Below are 22,072 nucleotides of genomic sequence, written 5' to 3'. Positions count from 1 at the left end.
TTAATAGAAATGAAATAAGATTAGAAATTTAGTTCTTCAAATGTTCTAGCCACATTACAAGCACTCAATAGCCACATGTGACTATGGCTGCCATATTGCACAGCTCATATATGAAGCATTTCATCATTGTTATATTGGGTAATACTCTTCTCAAATAATTAAATATTAATAATATAAGGAACCTTTGAATTGAGCAGTTATTTCTTTGTGAAATATAAGGAAACAGAACCAAGAAAGGTTAACTGATATATCCAAGGTAACTGTGTCAGTTAATTTTAAGTCCATAAAAAAACCACCCCAAAACTTAGCATCCTAAAACAGGAATCATTTATTTAGTTTATAGTTCTGTGGGTCAGCAATTTGGTCTAGACTTGGCATGGCGGTTCCAGTTTGGGCTGGATTTACTCACGATTGCTGTGTCAGCTGCTGAGTTAGCTGGGAGTGGTTGATCTAAGATAGCCTCAGCCTTAATACTTACTGTCCACTCTATGTGTCTGTCATCTCTAAGCAGACCATTGTGGTCCGGTTCACATGGTGGTGGTGGCAGCGATCATAAGAATAAGGCCATAGCTCACGTTTGCAACTCACATCATCACTTCTGCTTCATTACAGTGGCTAACACAAATCATAACACAAGTCCACATTCAAAGGGTAGAGAAATTGACTCTTGATAAAAAAAGAGCTGTAAAGAATGTGGCCATTTTAAAAAATTTACTACCATCTTACAGGTAATAAGTTGAAAGTTGGAATGAATGCAAACCCAAGTCTGTATGTCTAGTGGTGTTACTCTAAACTCCTCAGGGTTTTCCTATCCCCTTTCTCTGACAACTTCCAAGTCCTGTTCTGTTAGCACTTATATTTTTGATTTCCCATATGTTTAGAAATTAAAACACAAAACAAAACAAGAGCTTTGGATTCTAGCAAATGATATCTTAACTTAGTATTTGACTCATTCTCTCATATTACCCGATAGAGGAAAATGAGAGATAATTTTAAGTAATTAAAGAACAGAATTTATTTTATAAAATATACAGGGAGAATTTTGAGAAGGTATTTCAAAACTTGGATGTAAATGGTAGCCAAAGAAGTGATGATCTTACAGCACAAGCATCATTTTGGAAATGGAAACACACACAGAGGGCAGTCAGGCAAAAGAAGCTGGAGCACAAGGGAGGCTCAGAGCAGGGGCAGAATAAGAACATAGAGTCAGTCCTGCTGTGATGGGATAGAAGAAGATTGGAAAAGATAGTAAGTCCAGGGATACAGTGCAGGTGTTCAGTGGACTCATTCAGCATGGCCACCATCAATGCTTTCTTGTGCTATTAATCCTTGAAAAATCGTATTGAGCATTCTTCTATGAAAATTTGAGCATCCTTTCTTGAAAATAAATTGGAAAATTGCATCAAAAGACTTTAAAATGTTGCAATAATTTTCTCAGAATTTCCATGTCAAGGAGTTTATCTAAACAAGGGCTCAGATATCCTCTCAATAAGGAATGCCCACTAATGTTGATTGTAATGATGGTTATTAATGCGAAAAATTAGCAGTGATATCATTGAGCAACAACACAGCAATCAGCAACTCATTTTGCTAGTCATTAAAAATTAAGTTTTTACTTAATTAAACAGCAAAATCTTTAGGCTACCAGGTTAAACAGGATAAAATGGCCAAATCTGTATACATAGGTTTATTATAATTTTAAATAACTATTTTTTATGTTTTCTTTAGTTTCTAGAGTCAAGCATAAATTGTTTTTACAATCAGGAAAAAAGATTTTTAAGGGACGCCTGGAAGGCTCAGTGGTTGAGCCCCTGCCTTTGGCTTAGGTTGTGGTCTCAGGGTCCTGGGATCAAATCCTGCATCGGGCTCCCCACAGGGAGCCCACTTCTCCCTCTGCCTGTGTCTCTCCCTCTCTTTCTGTGTCTCTCATGAATAAATAAATAAAATCTCAAAAAAAAGGTTTCTAAAATTTATTTCATGTAATATAAAACATTTGGAAACCATTCACTTCTGAGCAGGATTAGATTCAAATGCTATTGTCTTTAGGCAAAAGGCCAAAAATTTATAGAGGAATAAATAAATCCAAAGTAATTCATGAATTTATCTAAAATCTTCCTGTAGTACCTGTTAAGTATGAGAAGTTGATGTTTTATTTGCTAAATAGAGTTCTATTTCATTTTTTTTAAAGAGCAAAAATCAGCCTCTTTCAAAAACCTCTGCAAAAGCCGTTTGTTTTATGAACCAAGACTAAAAGATATCCACCCTTTTTGAGGTTTTATATATTTCAGTCATGAGCACTTCCTAGTCTTCTTAGATTTACCCACGAGAGAATCTTATTTTACATGCAGATTTTTCACTTTCATTGTAACTTTTTTCTATTACTTGAAAACTCTACATGGTTAAAAAAATTCAAACAGTACAAGAATGGGCGTAGTGAGTCCCAGTCTTCCAATATCCCTTCCTCCCAGGGTACTGTTCTTTTCACTTTTCTCATATTCTTCTATCAATAGTCTAGGATTATACAAGCATTTTTATATGCATAGACTCCCACATCTTTTTTTCACAAGTGAGACCGTGTTACACACTCTGTTCTTGAGTTCTCTGATTTTTTTTTCTACTTTATTTATTTGGGACATGATTTCATGTTAGCACTTAGGGATCTCTCATTGTTCCTAAGAGCCATATGGAAATATGGTCTTATGTTTTGAGCTTTAACTGGCCTCAGTCTCCCGGACCATTTCCTGTGTTACTCTTATCCTGACCTTCCCCAGGCTCTTCATGCTGAGACCTCCAGTGACCTCTTCGAAAGTCAACACCCCAGTATCAGTCAGGGGCATGATAAAGCTTCTTTTGCTATCTCCAGACCTCTTCAGTTGGCAAGTAGGTGACTGTCAGGTTTGTGCTTAATTAGCTAGCCCATTTCCCTTTATCTTTATCTAAAGATTTTATTTATTTATTTTAGAGAGAGAGAGAGCATGAGCAGGGTGAACAGGGCAGAGAGACAGGGAGAGAGAGAATCCCAAGCAGACTCTGTGCTGAGCACAAAGCCGATGCGGGGCTCCATCTCACGATCCCACAATTGTGACCTGAGCCAAAACCAAAAGTCGGATGCTTAACTGACTGAGCACCCCCACCAGGAGCCCTCCCTTAATTTTTTAAAGGAATGGCCCCTAGAGGATCCTGAAGTCCTTTCAATGGTGGAAACTTGCTTGAGTTTGGAGCTCCTGAGTCTCGCTGAGCATCTTTTCTCCTCACTGTTATTTTCCACATGCCCACACTGCGGCTTCTATTTTGCTTTTCTGCCTACACACCAGAGAGCTTGTTCTCAGCTATGAGTATTACTCAGTGACTCTGTTTTCTAACTTTCAAAACTAGTTTCAAGAACGAAGTATATCTTCAGAAGCGCAGATAGAGATTTCTTATTTCTACTTAGGAGGCTATATGTCATGTGCTTAGATGTCTTCAGTTAGGTGGCATCCCTAAATCCTGGGTATTATTATCCTTATGTTGTACAGGAAATAGCTCTGATTTGAGAGGACAACAAACCTCAGATAAGAATTAGGCTTTTGAGTCTGTAGAGTTAACTTTCACTCATAAATTTGGTGAGCTCCTTGGGAGTGGATGCCTTTAAGATGTCCTTTAAATGCTTATAGCAGTGGCTCTCAATTTTGTGGTCTCAGGTCCTCTTTACGCTCTTAAAAATTGAGGACCCCAATATCTTTTTAAAAGGGGGAGTCACCTGGGTGGCTCAGTGGTTGAGTGTCTGCCTTTGGCTCAGGTCGTGATCCTGGGGTCCCAGGATCAAGTCCTGCATCGGGTTCCCCACAGGGAGCCTTCTTCTCCCTCTGCCTATGTCTCTGCCTCTCTCTGTGTGTCTCTCATGAATAAAATATTTTTAAAAAATTATTGAGGACCCCAAACAGCTTTCATTGATTTTCCATATTCATTATATTCAAAATTAAAACTGGGAAAACTTTAAAGCCCAAGACAATCTAAGCACATATAATATTAGCCATGACAGCAAACACATCATGACAAACATTTAGCCCCTGGAAAATTCCATCTGTTAGAGAGAATGACAGCGAAAAAGGCAAACAGTGTCTTAGTATTAATATGAAATAGTTTTGACCTCACAGCCCTCCTAAATGGAAATGCAATGACCCTCAAGGATCCCTAGACCTCTCTTTGAGAACTGCTAGCCTGCTGTATAAATCCGAAACAATTACTTTTTAAGGAGGACCAGGTATTATGTGGCCAGGAATTTTTTTTTTTTCTGCAGCTGCTGAGTTAATCTCCAGTTGGCCCCAAGTAGCCAGTAGATCTCTATGGAGTGGGCTGGAAGGAAAAAAGCATTTATCAGGTACCTTCTCACTGTCTCTTCCATCATCCCCCACTTCCAGTTAATCACCAATCTCACTCCATTTGCAATCATCTACTTCCACTGACATTGGCCTACTCTAGAGTAGGCTCATCTCTCGCCTACATTAATGCAGCAAACTCCCACCTGGTCTCCAATTCTCCTGTCTTGCCTCCAGCCCTCTCTGTGCCCAGAGTATTCTTTCTAAGACCCCAGACAGACCATGACTGACCCTGACAATGTCCATTGCCTTTTGGGTGAAGTTAACTTTCTCCACACAGCTTCTAAGACCCCTTCACAACTGGACTCTGCTGACCCCTCTAGTATCACTTCCCTTCTTTCCACCACCCCCACTCACTATCCTAAATTCTTATTCTAACCATTTTTGTCTGCTGAGCACCTGAACACGTGTGATCTTTCTCACATGTGAGCCTTGAAATGTGGTATTCCCACTGTCTAAAACTTCCTAGCCTTTCTTGGCTAAGACCTACTGATCCATCAGCTCTCATTTAAATGTCACTTCCTCCATGAAGACGTCCTCACCACCACTGCCCCCATGGTTGGGTTAGGTACACCTCTTATTTTTTTCCCATGATAGATGGTCTCTCCCTGTTGTAGCGCTTGTGACACTGTGCAGTAATTGTGTCTCCTTGAGTATATCCCCCGAGCTTGAAAGCATTCTGAGGCAAGGGAACATGTCCAGAATCATGCACATCCTCTGCCTTCAGAGCAATTTCTGACACGTTGGACACACAATCCATAGTTGTTGATGACGAATCAGTCAATTCTTCATGCATATCCTAATGCTCCATAATAAATGCTTTATGTGCATTTCATTCTCTTAACTCAAGTAGATACTATTTCTCCCAATTTTGTGTAAAGGAATGTGGGTCCTTTACTTCTGTTGCGTAAATGTCCCAGCAGCTAGGAAATAGTGAAGCTGGGATTACAATCCTTTTTCCAACCACAGTATGCTGAAATACAGAGATCACCAAAATGGTAAACAATTGGCAAAAATGAATAAAGTTTAGGGTAAATTTTCCAAGAGAGAGTGCAGGCAAAGAATCATTCTGATGGAGCACCTAGGTCTTCTTTTAGCTTCCAGTGAATACTGTTGGAATGTATCTTCCCAACCAGAGCTTAGAATAAAGCCATGGAAAATACTTCTTAAGGGAAGTTGATCTGTTTCATCATAAAAGTGCTTTCCTAGTTGGCAGTCTTGAAAATATCTATGCTCCTGTAGCTTCATAGCCTTGTGTTTTTTGTTGTTTTTTTTTTAAGAAAAAACAAGTCGTTTGTTTTTAATGTGCCCCAAGAGCTCCAGGGACTGCAGTGTAGAGGTTACACAGCCTCACTTCACACCTATTGGAAAATTCTTACCTTATAAGTCTTTCTTCTGACAGCATCTTGTTACATTTATAAAATCCCTGTGGGTTGTTTTTCTTCCAGTTCGGCCTATTGGTTCATGTTTATTTTTCCAGAAAGAACTGAGTGGGATTCTGAAAACAGAAAAGGAATTAAAAAGAGAGTTTTGTTGTTTTTATTTTTTAAAGAGGCATGTTTATAGTAGAAAATACAGGTCAGCCAAAAAGAAAGAAAATATATATCTCCTTTAATTCTGCCACTGTTGGGATTTTGGTGTACACACTTTTCATCTGACTTGCTGCCTCTATGTCTCTGTGTATATCTGTCTGTCTCACTCATATGTATAAATTATACATGCTTTTTAAAAACTTAGTAGTGTAGTATTCATAATTTGTATGAAATAGCCTTAATTGACCAGTTGCAAATATCTTTCCATGCCACTATCATCTACCTCAGTGTTTCTCAAATTGGAATGCACGTGTGCATTGCTGGGAGCTTGATAGAAGTGCCAAATCTCAGAGCTGGCTCCCGACCTGCTCACTCAGAAACTGCATTTTAAGAAGTTTCAGATGAAGGCGATGATGTTATTCCAAGGACCACATTTCAGTAGCATCAGTGAATATCCTTTGTGAAGGCAGATGTGTCCTTAAGGTCCATGTGTCGAAGTTTATGTAACCAAATCCCATTTTGTCAAACATCGGAGTTATTTCCAGTTTCCTTGCTGATGAGGCATATCTTTATGAATATTTGAACACACCCATCATTCTTTCTTTAGGAAAAAAAGCCTGTAAGTAGTTTACTGGATCATACATATATTATTTAAAGATATTTATTTACTTATTTCACAGAGAAGGTGAGCACATGCGCAAGCGGAAGAAGCAGCAGAGGGAGAGGGAGAAGCAGACTCCCTGCTCAACAGGGATCCCGGGAGCCCAACCCAGGACTCAGCCCCAGGACCCCAGGATCATGACCTGAGTGCTTAACTGACTGAGCCACCCAGGCGCCCCAGAATCATACATATTTTTAAGGGAAATAATGCATTTTTAAAGAGTCCCAAACCATAATGAATTCCACCATAGCACATCAGAGCAAAACGTAGCTGTGGCATTTCCTATCACATCTGCATTTTCCCCCAGCCACAGTGAACAAAGACAGAGCTTTCCTTGGTATTTTTGGTAATTGTGATCACCATGTTGTGTTTATTGAAATGCCTTTTCTTTGTCTTCAGTTCATCTAATTTTACCCAACCTTACACGTGCCGTTTTAATCTCACTTCCTCCAGAAAGTTTCCCCCTTCAGTTCCACTTACAGTTAGCTCACTTGCTAAGTATTTTTTTCACCATTATCCTCTGAGCCAGCTATCTGGAAGCACACGTACTTCACTCTCTCCTGATGCCATTTGAATATACCAGTTGGCATCTCTTCATAACTATTTTATGAAATGCTTGAGGGAGTGGATCTTCAGTGTGCTGCTGCCAAGTCCTTTGTGTCCCCTCTCCTGGGGCTTTACTCCACAAAGGGTTTGGGTGCAGAAGGAAGAGCTCACCATTTGAAATGAGCAGGCCTGTTTTGGGGGCCCAGATCTGTATTTACCATCTGTGACATCAAGGAGCAAGTCCTATAACTCCTGAGCCCTGGTTTTGTCATCTGTAAAATGGGAATAATATCTGTGCAGCTTACTTAACAAATAATAAGGTGGTTGTGCAAATTAAGACTATAATCCATAATATCATTTCCCTAAGTCTAAAAAATTCAGTTAAAAAGTCTCCATTTGGAGTTTGTCTCTGAACTCAGATGTGCAACTCTTTCCTTCTCTCCCTCACTTTTTATCCCTTCACTTTAAAAAAAGAGCCTATCTCGAGCTCAGGGATACCTTTACCTAACACAGTGCCTAACAGGAATTAAGCAGTGTTGTTTTGTTTTCATTGCATTTATTTACTTTCTATATATGGCAAGCAATATTGGTTTTGCTAGTTATGGTAGTATCTGAGTTAATTTTTTAAATAAGCTTATCAAAGTTTTAAAAAGGGCAAGACAATTTAAAGTAAAATGGTGGGTAAACAGTAGAGCATAAGTTATGAAAATATGACAAAAGATCACACTGATGTTATAAAAAAGACTGAAGCTTGAGAAACATCTTACTGTAGGAAGCCACCTTCGAACTGTAAGACAATAGATGGATGTCAGGTTTTATTTTAGCTGTTATTATGTAAACTACTAGAGAATCAGTTCTGTGGGTTGTTCTCCAACAGAGCTGTAGACATAATAGACTCTGAATAAAAATTACTCAGGTGTGATTAAAGGTAGACCAAAAAATCAAGCGTTCTGTTATTTGACAAATGACTATTGCTTCAGCCTGCAGAAGTATCCAAAGAGCATAGAAAAACTAGTTTGTTTCTGATTTAAAAAAAAAAAGTCATATATAAATGTCATTAAGGGAGTTGATCAAAGTAACTGGAATGGCTGAACACATACCAGTTACAATTAGGAGAAACTGAAGAGTATGTTACTTGGCAATGAGACATTTCTTTTCATTATCAAATAAATAAATAAATAAATAAATAAATAAATAAATAAATAAATAAATATTTGAGCAACACCATTTGTACAGAGAATACTTTACTGGGGGATATTTCACTAAAACCTACATCCATGGGGGGAAAAAAACAAGATATAAGATTTACTGTGCTCTGAGATAACATGATTACTGCTACTGTATTAGAACTCAAAACAAGTTCACCTAGAATTTTCTAGGTAGTGCTGTTACTTGGCATCTCTAAAAGCAGGGGCAGGCCTTATTAATTCTACCTCTATCTGAAGAAATGAAATCAGAGCGAGATTAAGTTATTAGACTAAGATCATGCAGTTGCTTTATAGTCAGAATGAAAAATAAGAGATTCTGGCTCAGTGGACCTTGTACTTTCATCACTGATTTCTATCTGGGGTGGGCTTCTGGGAGTCTCCATCTTCCTGCTGGTCTGGGTGGATTCTGTAATTCAATTCAATGCTTCTAGGCCTGGATTGTGCAGTAGTGGGTTAAATTAAATTAAGTGGGATTAAGAGAAGGACCAGCATGATTGTTTTGAGGAGGACAGACAGGAATGAGTCTTTAATGTGAAGGATGCTGACTAAGCTCATGATGCAAGTAGACCAAGTCGTGGGCAGCTTATTTTCCTAAGACCTGAAGGAAGGCTTCTTGAATTCCTCTTCTCCACATAACCAAAACCAATACAGGAGTATACAGTGATTTTTTTACAGGCTCTGGAGCTGAGCCAATTTCGTTTCAAACCCTGCTTTTACCATTATCCATAGTATCTTGGACAAGTTACTCAATGTCTCTGATCTTTAGTTCAGCTACAAAATGGGAAGAATAATGGTACTTACCCAATATGCTTATAACAAGGATTTAATGTGGTTTTCAAAAAAAAATTGTATTTAGAAAGCCCCTGCCTGCAATATAGAAAGTACTAAGAAGATTAAAAATATTTCTGGGAAGGAAAGTGTGAGCCAATGTTTGAGACGTTTCAGGCCTCTCTGGGGCCTACAGTCCTGCCTCTGGGGTGGAAGTTATTCCTATTACTTTAGATGATGGCAATGCCCTTTGGGTCTCTTATTTGTTTCATTAACAAGTTGTTATCAAAAAAGTTCTAAAAACAATATTTTCCATCGTGTCTCAAAGCCTTTGCCTCCTAGAAGACATTCTATACTCCTTTAAGATTTCCACTCTTTTAAGATTGTCACCTCAACTAAAACAGAACTCAGGATTCTTTCCTCAAACTGAGACGCGCTTCTGACTCCCCTTAGTCAACATTCTCCCATGATGGCCCAGTTCATCTTTTTTGACTCCTCCTTCTATCTACCATAGGCTTCTCCCTTTGTAATCTTAGTCTAATTTTGGGTTTCCCTAGAAGCAGATCCCAAGACAAGGCCTGGCATGCAAGGAGTTTACTTGTAAGGTCCAGAAAACACCAAGCGCAGGGAGAGCCAGAGGAGAGGTAGGAAGTAAGCAAAGAAGGGAAACCCAACCAATAGGGTGAGTTATAAAGCCACGGGGGGCGGGGGGTGATTGGAGCTTATTCCTCAGGAGGAAACTGGAGGATGGCATAAAACATACCTGTGGTCACCCAAATAATCTGCCCCCCCCCCCACTGGCCATGCCCTAATCCCCAGATCCTGTGAATATGTTGCCTTGTATGATAAAAGATACTTTGCCTTTATGACTAAATTAAAGATCCTGAGATGGGAGGATTATCCAAGTGGACCCGTAGTAGACTCTAGGCTCTTTATAAGAGGGAGGCAGCAGGGTCAAGAGTCAAAAAGAGATTTGAAGGTGCTAAGCTGCTGGCTTTGAAGATGGAAGAACGGGCCAAGAACCAAAAAATGCAGGCAGCATCTAGAAGTTGGAAAGCAAGGAAACAGATTCTCCCCCAGCATCTCTGGAAGTAACTCAGCTCTACCAACACCTGGATTTTTAACCCATTTGGGACCAAGACCCATTTTGGAGTTCTATCAGAAGTATTAGTTGGTAACTTTGTGTTACTCTAAGCTTCTGAGTTATGAGCATTTTTTTTTACAGCAGTAATAGGAAACAAATATAACAATCCACAGAATTCATCTGCCCAGAGGGCAAGGGAGCTGGGGTGTGTATGTATTGATTCCTGTCAGTTATCTGGCTGAGTCTGCTGGGCATGGGAGTGTGAATTCCTCAGCACTCTGGTCAAGGGGGTAGACACTGGCAATCAAAAATCACCCAGCACACGTTAACATGCTTGGTTCCCAGGGAATGGACAGGACACCAACGATCTGCCATAGTGTGCCTTTTATAGGCTATTCCTGTCTCATCTGCCTCTAGGATCACCTCCGCTTTGGATCACCCCTTCCAGAAAATCCCCCAGCATCTTACAGATTAATTTTTCTGGAACAGGGAGTGTTTTACATGGGGTGCCCCCTTTCTCAAAAATCTTCAACGTTTCCATAAGGAAAGATTCTTATAAAAGAAATCCCAGAGGTCAAGAAATAAAACTTCAGGTTGGATCCCTTGATACTTTCATCTCAGCCCCTGAGCTTTTAAAATTGGGTGTGTGGGAGAGACTAAGGATGTGCTTGGGTACCTATTTGTGTACAGAGTGCCAGGATTGGCATATGAACCTTTGGAGGCTTGAAACGTGGATCCCTTAGGTCTGCATTCCTGAGAATAGCAGTAACACCAGGAGGAAGTGAGAAAATTGATTTGAAAATGAAGAAGGTTAATTAAAGGAAACATTTGAGATGTGCACTTGTCAATTGACACTAGAGAAACGGAGCCTGAGAAATTCTGAGTTCTGCACATTTACAGAATGTCACACATATATTGAGATAAACCCAGAATCTAAGGAGACATAATAGGCTGAAATAACTTCCATGCACGAAAGCAAGGACGTTTACCCTTCCTACTCTACCTGCCCTTATGGGAAGTGCTGCAAATTTCAGAGCCTTTGTGTGGCTAACTTCAGGCTCACAGGACTCATTCTTTTTTTTTTAAGATTTTATTTATTTATTCGTGAGAGACACAGAGAGAAAAGCAGAGACATAGGCAGAGAGAGAAGCAGGCTCCCCGTGTGGAGCCCGATGTGGGACTTGATCCCAGCACCCTGGGATCACAACCCAAGCCAAAGACAGACACTCAATCACTGAGCCACCCAGGTGCCCTCCCTTAGACTTTGTTCACATATTCATGTTGACTTTCCCAAGGTGTGCTGACCCGGTGCTAGCTACTGGTCCAGACCATTAAGGGGCAGAGAAAGGAAAGAAAAGAGTCTATACATTTTTCACATACCAAAAATAAATATGCTTTAAAGTTAGAAGAGAAGGTGCTTGATACTGGAGGCATTTTGGTTTTGGTTTTGGTTTTGATTTATCCTTGTATCAGAGTAAGGGTGAAAGGCAGAGCTAAGAAAGGAAGGAAATGAGCCTTCACGGAGCATCACACAGGTGTTTGGTTCTCACTGACCCTCTAAAGAAGGCATCTATAACTCCAGTTTATAAATGCTGAGTTTCAAAGAGGTTCAAAGAGGTTACAGATTTGACTAATGCCATGAAACTGAAAGTTGATCATATGGGGTTTGGGCCTCAGTCTGTTTCTAGCATCTATATTCTCTTGTCTTTCTCTCATGAAAGACATAACTTGGATCTGTGTCGTGTTTTTCAAAAACATTTTCGTAGGGTGCCTGGATGGCTCAGTCAGTTAAGTGACTGACTCTTGATTTTAGCTCAGGTCATGATCTCAGGTTGTGAGATCAAGCCCCATGTTGGGCTCCGTGCTTGGCATGGAGTTTGTTTAAGAGTCTGTCTCTCGGGACACCTGGGTGGCTCAGCAGTTGAGCATCTGCCTTTGGCCCAGGGCATGATCCTGGAGACCTGGGATCGAGTCCCACATCGGGCTCCCTGCATGGAGCCTGCTTCTCCCTCTGCCTGTGTCTCTGCCTCTCTCTTTCTGTGTCTCTCATGAATAAATAAATAAAATATTTTTTTAAAAAAAAGAGTCTGTCTCTCCCTCTGCCCTTCCCCTGCATATGCTTGTGTGCACTTTCTCTATCTCTCTCTCAAAAGAAAAAAGCATTTTCTTATGCTGTCTTTAAATTTCATCTGTGGATAGATATCAATTGCCACATTTAATGGATAAAATTACAAAGATTCAGATCTGTTTTTCCCAAAGACATCCAGCTAGTAAGCAGTAAAACAGGTCTGGGTTTAGGGCTCATGCCTCACAGCCTTTTCAGTTCATCATTGTGTCCAGACCAGAAGAGACTGAGTCATGGTGGCCTGAAACCAGTTAGTAGCAGGCAGTTCATTTCAGAGAATCAGTCTGGTCAGAAAAAAATTAACTGAGACTTCATTGTTTCTTAATTCTTAAATTAATGCAGTCTGCTTACAGAAACTTTGGATAATATAGAAAAAAAAGAAAAGAAAAATCAGCTGGAAAATCACCACCCAGAAATGATCACAAGTATTATGTTATACATTCCCTTCCAGTGCATGTAATGCCAGTACACATGCATGTTGTATTTTTTTAAGTACGATCATGTTGTATATAGTTTAATACCCAGTCTCTCTAATTAACAGTAAATGATGAGTAATTCCCCGTGCCATTAACCACCTGAAGTAACTTCCTCACTTACCATGATATTGCAAGAACATAACCTTCATTTATTCAAACGTTCACTTACTGTTGTACAAAGAAATCATTCCTGGTTGTAAACTGTTATACACGACATTGCACTTTGGGCATCTAAACATAAAATTTACATCTCCAATAGCTGTGGGCAAGAGGATCGATTTCTCCATCTTGTGTATTATTATTTTAGAACTTTTGTAAGAGGGGCACCTGAGTGGCTGGTCAGTTAAGCATCTGCCTTTGGCTCAGCTCATGATCCCAGGGTTCTGCAACCATGTCCCTTGTTGGGCTGCTTGCTCGGGAGGGAGTCTGCCTATCATCCCTCTGCTGCTCCCCCACTAGTGCTCTCTCTCTCTCTCTCTCACTTGCTCACTCTCTCAAAAATTAATACAATCTTTTTCTAAGTAAATAAAACCTTTGCAAGGTTGATAAAGGAAAAATTTTTTCTAATTGGCATTATACAGATGACAGCCAAGCTGAACTTGCTTCTGCATGTGTATTGTATCAGGGGTTCTGATCCACTTGCCATACCAGGTTTGTTTCTGTGTCGCCACAATCCTCAGAGGCCCAGCAGTAGGTACGAAGACAATCACATTTTAAAATATTCCCAGCACTCCCATGTCAAGCCAGTGCCTGGGTGAAAACACAAACACCTCTGGGCAGAAGCCAGGTCTTATTCATCTTTCTTCTCCCCAATTTCTGGCTCTGAGCCAGACACCTGCCAGGTTCTCAGTATATTTGTTGAAAACATGTAAAAAGAATGTACATTCTAATTTTGGCCTTCTGACTTGCTGTGTGATTTTCAACAAGTTAGGTCACCTCTCTGTGCCTCCATGTCTCCGACTGTAAATGAATGGAAATGTGAAGTGATATGCTTCATGAACTAAGTACCACCGAAATGCCACAGCTCCCACACAGAAGTCTCTATGTATGTGCACCTGGGCAGGGTGCCTTTCCTTCTCCTGCCAGGTGTGGAGAAGTCCATATGTATTAGAGACTCGGGCTTACATTTCCTTCTCCCTTCTCATGCTGATGTACTGTGGCTAGAGCCCATTTCTTGTTGGTTCTCTTTCTATTCTCAGAGTCTAGCACAGTGCATGGCACACAGGAAGTATCAGGAAGGGAGGCAGGATAGGAAGGAGTCATTAATGATGAAAAGATGAGGGGAAGAACCATTTGTGCTGGAGGAGCTCCTACAGATCACATTTTAGAGGGCATCTTCTTGGTCACTGTTTTATTTTTGTAAGCACAGCTATGTTAGCATCCTCACTTTATAGACACTTGCTAGAATAAATTTAAATAACTAGCTGGGGAAATTAAATCGGATACAAATTTTCCATATTAAAACATTTCTGTCCTATTGCGGTTTGCTTTGTTTTGTCACTGGTCATGGTCTTAATATGTATTTTCTAATCAAGAAGCATAGAGTTTTCACTTTTAGAGGAAGTACACTTTGTATGAAGCAATGATTAGATTACAAATGAATCTTTTTTTTAGATGAACTTTGTAATCATATCCAAAAGTGGTGAAGTCACTTCAGTTTCCCAAGCTAATTTAAATGAATACTTCTGAAGCCAATGAAAACTGGAAAGTACAAACTGTATCTTCTTTAAGGATCCTTTTGCTTCCTAAATAATGTAACATGTTTATTTTAACCTGCTAAATATGTGTGTCTTTAAATGTTTCATTCCTTGGCATACAGTATTTCAAAATAGACAATGTTTCTAAAATGACAATTAAAATGACAATTTTAGCTAAGCTGGAAAAGGAAATTAAAATTAATCCACTCACAACTTTCATCATTTATTTATACAATTAAAAATGACGAGTTTTATGCTTTTCTCAATTCCCAAATGATTTCTCTAGTTAGAACAAATTAGTGCCAAAGAAAAAGGCATTTGTTATGTAATGGCAGAAGTTGTTATTACAATTTTAAAAGCCTTTGATGTAATCATTTAGCTGAGGGACTGAATTCATTGATGAGATTTTAAACATTGACAAACATGTTGTTTTTTAATTTCTTAGAGTTTCTATCTTGGACCATGACTGCTAGAGGCCTAAAATATAATCAGTTTCTCTTCTGTAGCAATTCATCATTTTCCCCCAATACTTAGAGAAAATCTAGAAGGAAATGGCTGGACATGGCAACATGACCAAGTACGATGGTTCTATAGAACTTTACAAACAGGTACATGACTCAGTTATATAGTTGGTTATTAGAAAAAAAAACTAATTTGTTCTAGAATGATGCCACTGGGGTTAAATTTAAATTATGTATTTGAAATTAAACTTCAGAGATTTTAAAAGAAAGCCTATACATTTTTATTTTATATTTTAAAGCATGGAATAAATTGACTACACATTGAATTTTCTTACAACTGTATTTTTAGAAATTAATTCCTACTCCATGAATCAAACTCAATACTTTTTGTTGGATGCCATATTTTATCTTTCTGAAGATATTAAAAGTAATTTTTATATACTATAATTTAAATGACATCAAAAACATAAAGGGACAATATTAACAAGCAACTCTAAGCCCAAAATGGAGTGTAAGAAATGAACCATTACAAAGTTGCAATTCTCCACGTGCCCCTCCCAGTCATGCTTCCTTGCCACCCACTTTCCAGAAGTGACCTCTGTCCTGAATCTGATAAATAGCCAAGATGTATAGCCTTATAGATTTAGTAGACAGATACAAGTCCTAAAGGATACATAGTAATGTTGTACATTTTCCTAAATTTATATAAAAAGTATCTTAATAAATATGGTCTACTGCAATTGGCTTTTTTTAAGTCAACACTATATTTATGAGACTTACCTATATTGAAATATACTATATGATTCATTTTAAGTTACTTATGGTCTTCAGTTATATGAATAAACTGCAATTAATCTATTCATTCTCTTTTGGTGAACAAAAAGATTGTCCTACTCACAAGCAATGCTGCCATAAATAATCTGTGCATCTCACCAGGGGATATGTGCAGGAGTTCCTCTGAGAAAAATCCCTGCAATGGGAAGTACTAGGTCATGGTTTGTTCACCTGTTTGCTGGATGTTGCAAAGTTGCATTTTAGGTTCAATTGTAACAATTACAGTTTTTCTTTTTATGTGTTTTGTGAGGTCTCTGTTTCCTCCAAACTTTTGTTCATATAAGGTGGTTTTTCTTATTAGGCTGATGTTTATTTTCATCTCTGACTTTCATGTGGGGCTTTCTTCAAATGTGTGGTGAAGGGTCAGCCATTCATATTTAAGGATAAAGTCTGAGGGAGCCGGTTGAAGTCCTATGTGAGCGATGGGGACAAGGGACGAGTGTGACCTGTGAGCTTCACTCTAAGACAGGGTTCCTCAGCAGCAGCACTACTGGCATTTGGGGCTGGATGGTTCATTGTAGGGGGGCCGTTATGTGCACTGTAGGATGTCTGATCATTTTCCTGGCCTCTCCCCATGAGATGTCAGTAGAGCTACGCACCTCTCTCTAGTTATGATAATCAGAGTTGTCTCCACGTGTCCTGTGGGGACCACCCCCAACACCTCAGGATGAGAACTTCTGCTCTAGGATGAATGCGTGGCTGCCTAGCCTTTTTATTTCCTCCAAAATTAAATTTTCTCCAGAAGGGCTCCTCCAGTGTCTTGTTCCTGGTAGAAGAGGAGTGAAGAAGTCAGTCTGGAGAAGGACCAGGTCCAGTCCTTTCCTTTGGCCTTCACTTTCTCCTGGTACTCCATGCTGGCCCCTGGCTGGGGCTGGAGTTCCTCCAACGCCTCCCAGATTAAATTTCGGACACTCAGTGTGGGATGAACGCTGGGTGTTATTCTATATTGGCAAACTGAACACCAATAAAAAATAAATTTATAAAAAAAAAAATTTCGGACACTCAGCCCCCTGTCCCTAGGGTAGTCTCACCTGCCTGAAAAATGTGGGGAACAAGGATTGGCAATTTTTTACGTCTGTAACCAACATTGAATGGCATCATTGTCCTCACATGGTATATCTTTGTGCATATCTGAATTCTTTATGATAAATTCCCAAAAGTGGTAATAAAAAATACATGCAATTTTTTTAAGTAGGTGCCACCCTGAGCTTGGAGCCCAATGTGGGCATGAACTCAACAAACCCTGAGATCAAGAGTCAGATGCTTAACTGACTGAGCCACCCAGTCCCCAAAATATGTGCAATTTAAAATGCACTTACTGGTCTATGCATTTTCAACCCTTGATACATAACTATCCAAATTCATCTAATCAGTTCTTTGTTTCCTTTTGTCAGCATTTATCTTTAGAAAATCTTTACTTTTCCTGTAACCTTCTCTTTATCAGTGAATGTAAGTAAAATAAATTGTTAATCCTCAATTGAGCAAGTATTAGAAAAAAATATCCTATTCAGGTGCCTGGGTGGCTCAGTTGGTTGAGCCTCTGACAGTTGATTTTGGCTCTGGTCATGATCTCAGGGTTGTGAGATCAAGCCCTGTATCAGGCTCTGCACTGAGCATGGAACCTGCTTAAAATTCTCTCTCCCTCTGCCCCTTGCTGTTCCCTCTCTCTCTCTCAAAAAAAATATTTGCTTTCCCCTCTAAGTAACAAATCAGTTCTTTTAAAAAATATTTTATTTATTTATTTATTCATGAGAGACACAGAGAGAAGGGCAGAGACATAGGCAGAGGGAGAAGCAGGCTCCCTGTGGGGAGCCTGATGTGGGTCTTAATCCTAGAAGCCTGATCATGACCTGAGCCCAAGGCAGACACTCAACCACTGAGCCAGAGACGCCCAATAACAAATCAGTTCTTAAAGAAGATGTAAAGCGGATAGAAAATTCTCCATTGCTGGAGAGAACAAATACTTCTGCAGATGTAATCTGTAAAACTCTTGTGCCCCTTCCCTCATATAACTCTGGAGGCATTTAAACTGAGTGGGGAGTGATTAAGCTGATTGCTAAAACAATAATCTATAAGAATACCCCTAACTGGTCAGTTGCAATTCCATCATTTATCATGTTCCTGTGCAAACAAGCCATTATTTTTCTAATGTTTTAAATTTTTCTTTATTTAGAATAGACATTGAAATGACTCAGGGGCTTTTTAGAGCATACTCGTTGACTATGCTTGAACAGGCAACTCTGTTATACTTCAACCGGTTCATTTTGTCTTCATGGTGAAAATCCCAATTTGAAGAGGATTTAATGTACATTAATCTTCTAGGAAAGCTTCTATGATCATTTCTTCCTCCCCACTGATTCTCTGACCATTTTTTTCCTCTTTCTGACCTCCTTGGTTTTTTAGATACTTGTCTTATGTGAAAATAACCGAAAAATTTAATTCTAGTTAATGAGCAAAGATACTTAGGAGAGTCGGGAGGAGGGGAGGAGGAAAAGAGGAAAGGCAGGTAGGCGGTCTGACTTTAAAAAGAAAGAAGGAAAAAGCGCCTTGTAAATCACCTTTCGAAAACTCAAATTCCTCTTTTCTGTATGTGAGAAGCATCTTAAAAACAAAACTGACCTTTTAGGAGAGACAGACAAGACATCTCTCATGCTTACGAGGCTCGTCAATGTCCTGTTCTATTTTTGCCCTCTAAATGTACTTGACTAAGGAGAACACGGTGTTTTTAAACCTCTTCATTTTGGAGATACATGACGAATAAGAGTTAAGTTACATAAAGGCAATGCTTTCATCTATTGATTACTTGTCCTTGGTTTTAGACAGGGCCACCAACAACCAGAAAAGAAATAATTCCATCATGTAGTAAAATTGATGACTAAACAGTGAATAAACTAATACACATGTATGGTTCACATACTATGGTTCACATACTATGGTTCACATGGATGGTTCTCCTTGCTAGAGAGTTTCATTCATACATAGACACATGGATAGATACACGAGGCCTACAGAGAGAGGCCAACACTTCATGGATGTTACCTCCTTTTATTCTCATAAATGCCATGAGTTGATGGTGCCTCCATCATGTAGACAGACATAAACTGTAAGAGGTTATATAGTTAAATGACCTTAGCTAAAGCTCAAATGGATAACACGTGGTATTTATCAGATCTGAAACTGATGAGTGGAGCCTGAAAAAATGAGAGGATTTGCTAATTATAAATATTTGGTCATTAATCAATATTCATTCGTCCAACACATTTTTTATTGAGTATCTTCTTGGTGCTGGAGAAAATACATGAAGAATAAAAATCCCTGTCCTCATATAGCATACAGTGTACAGGAGGAAAGATAATAAACACAACAAATAAGATAGTGACACATAATGACAAGTGCTAGGGAGAAAAATAAAGCATTGAGTGGATAAAGAATGATCATTAGAAGAAAGAGAAGCAGTTGCTCCCTCTGAAGCCACAAAATCTATGAAGCATTTTTTTTCCTACCAATTCAGAAAGAAAACCATGTTTTATGGTTTACTACTGGCATATTGTACCCACAGAGAAGCTAAAACATGCTAATTTAAAGAATAAAAAAGGAAAGACTTTCAGTTTCATCTTGTAATATTGTAGTATTGTAGTCGACCATCAAGTAACATCTAAATTACAGTGTCTGAGCTGAGGGGAGGAGAAAATGAGGTGTCCATGCAAACAACACTGGAACTTGGGCTCCCTGGGAATACTCAGCATCTCAGGTGAAGAACTTGGTGTGTCTGACCTGGAATGCAGTCATATAGTCATTGTTCCCTAGACCAGCAGTTCACAATGAGTGGCATAAACACCACGGTGGCACTTGAAAGGAGTTAAGTGGTATGACAAACATTTTTAATGATTATGTGCTGGTACTTTAACATATACTAGGAAAAATTTATTAACTGGTACAAAAGCCATAATTTCTCTAGGTTTATTACCTAGAATCAGCAAGGAAGTATTGAAGTAAAAGAGAAGTGAGTCCACTTAAAGAAAAATACTAGGTTAGTAGCAGTATATAGTACACGGACGTGGACAAAACTGTGACAATAGCACATGAAGGTCTAAGGCTGAGTGAACACAACCTTCACTATGGTCACCACAAACCCTGTGAGGATAGATTTCCTATGGTCCTTTATTTTCTGATAACCTCCTCTGCTCACATAACTTTTCCACTCATGTGAGTCATGGGGGGTTGGCCAGCAGGTGCACTGAGCATTTTTCCATCCTTGATCTCTGGCTTTTCAACTTCTCCTTTGGTTGTGTGGATAAAAGACCCCTCCAAAGTAGCTCTTACAGGCAGGTACATTCTATATCTGTAGGCTCCTCTCGTTCCTTCTTGGTCACCTCTTCAGAAAAGGAATGTGGCCATGTTGACAGTAGACCAACTTTGCACTAGGCTTCTGGTATCTGAAATTATCTTGGGCAGCTTCAAAAGTATTCATTATTTAACGAATTATCAGGTGACCCTGTGGTTTGAATGTGATACTGTTTTATCTTTTGCCAGTGCACATACACATACTCATACACACAGAGAAAGGAAATAGACTTCCCTTGCTGGTGACCATACTACACCTGATTCAGGCTTTGCAATCCTATCCACTTAGCACTGTGAATATCCATTATATAGCAACAGGGTGATGCAGTGAATTACAGAAGAAAGGGATTTGGAACCAGACTGAATTCCAAGTTTACTACCTACCAGAGTTTGAACGTGGCCTTGTTCAAATGATTTGTCATTGCCAAGAGCTTCAGTTTCATGGAAAATAGGGGAAATTCTACTTACCAGGTTTGTATTAGGATTGAGTGTATATAAAAGCTTGGCATATAAATCAGAATCATTTGTATTTCTTTAATTAACAATTTTTAAAAAGAAAATACCATAGTTTTTCAGTAGTTTGTCCAGTAGCTTCAGGTCTGGCTGGAGCTCAGGTAACATCACTCAGTACCATTTGGGCTTTGCCTCTGTCTGCGTGTCTCTTGCACTCAACCTTGCTTTTCTCTGGGACAGCTTCATTCTCAGGCAGGCTCTTTCTTTGTAAACAAGAGTAGGCAGTAAAAAGTAAACAAGCCACCAGCAGCTCTTAGCTTACATTGCATCAACTTAACACCCCATCTTAATCTGTTTGGGCTGCTATACCAGAATATACCAGAGACTGGGTTGCTTACAAATTTATGTCTCACAGTTCTAAGGCCAGGAAATCAAAGATCAGGTGCCAGCAGAGTTGGTGTCTCGTGGGAGCCCACTTCCTGATTCTTTGTCAGCACCTTCTGCCCATGTCCTCACTAGGTGGGAGATGTTAGGGAACTCTGTGGGGTCTCTTTTATATGAATATGAATCCTCTTTATGAGGATAGAGCCCTCATGACCTAAGGACCACCCCAAACCTCACCCACGAATACAATCAGGTCAGTCATTAGAACCTTAACACATGAATTTGGGGGGATGCAAACATTCAGAACCTAGCAATCCGCAAAGGAAAGACAGTTCCTCTTTCCCAGTGGTCAGCCAAAAATCCCAGTCTTAGACCAGCTTGCAGCCATGGCCAGGAAGTGAGATATACTGACAGATCTGAGTCACCTGTTCCTGTGAAGTGGAAGCTGGGGAGGAGGATCCCCTCCCAAATCATATGGACCCTCAATAGAAGAGAGAGGGGTCCTCCAGCCAGACAAAATGCTTTTTCCAGAAAGAAAAGAAGAGGTTGCTCGGCATGAGAAAACATCAGCAATCTCATACAGGGCATGACTCATGACAGGTGGCCAGAGCAGAAGGCTCTGCTTATGATGAAGGTTACATTAGATGTGCCACACTGGCAGGTCCTTTCCCCTTCATGTCAATTGGCCTGTGGCATTTACTCTTTGAAAACTATAATAAACATGTGTCATGTATCACACTACCACAGTCCATAAGAGAATGAATATTCCGAACATTCATCAAATATGCTGAAAGATCTGCTCTGTAACTCCTTAACATCCATATCTCTCTCACTAGCAACTCTTACCAGTAAGAATATCAAATCATCAAAGCTGAGTCAATCTTATTGAGACTAAATTGAGTACACTAAGAACGTGGCCTTTTGAGAAAAGCTCAGACCTTTAAAAAAAGTTGTATGATTAAGTGGCTGATTGAGTTGCTGTTTTTCCCCTTTTTGGGGAAATAATAATAATAACTACTGCTCTTCCTTCTCCGGAGAAGGCAGCACTGGCTGGGGAGCCAGAATAACTGCCCCATTTATGATTCGGTCCACTTAATTAAGCCAGACCAAGTCTCAGCCACCTCACCTGTAAAATGGCAAT

At 39.5% G+C, this 22,072-nt stretch overlaps 1 protein-coding gene and 1 long non-coding RNA gene across 4 annotated transcripts in view; one reads left to right on the top strand and one right to left on the bottom strand.

Annotated features, from left to right (window-relative positions):
• Positions 1–22,072, top strand: part of SLC24A2 (solute carrier family 24 member 2) — a 240,492-nt gene that overhangs the window by 63,772 nt on the left and 154,648 nt on the right. The window lies entirely within an intron of this gene.
• LOC144322263 (uncharacterized) overlaps positions 20,661–22,072 on the bottom strand; it is a 64,929-nt gene continuing 63,517 nt past the window's right edge. Inside the window, exon 7 of the long non-coding RNA XR_013387845.1 lies at positions 20,661–20,810. This is a non-coding gene — a long non-coding RNA (uncharacterized LOC144322263). The remainder of the gene's footprint in view (positions 20,811–22,072) is intronic.

Source organism: Canis aureus, chromosome 10 (genome assembly GCF_053574225.1).
Source record: "Canis aureus isolate CA01 chromosome 10, VMU_Caureus_v.1.0, whole genome shotgun sequence".
Taxonomy (NCBI): domain Eukaryota; kingdom Metazoa; phylum Chordata; class Mammalia; order Carnivora; family Canidae; genus Canis; species Canis aureus.
The sequence above is the reverse complement of the archived record's forward strand: the minus strand, read 5'-3'. Positions and strand labels throughout refer to the sequence as shown.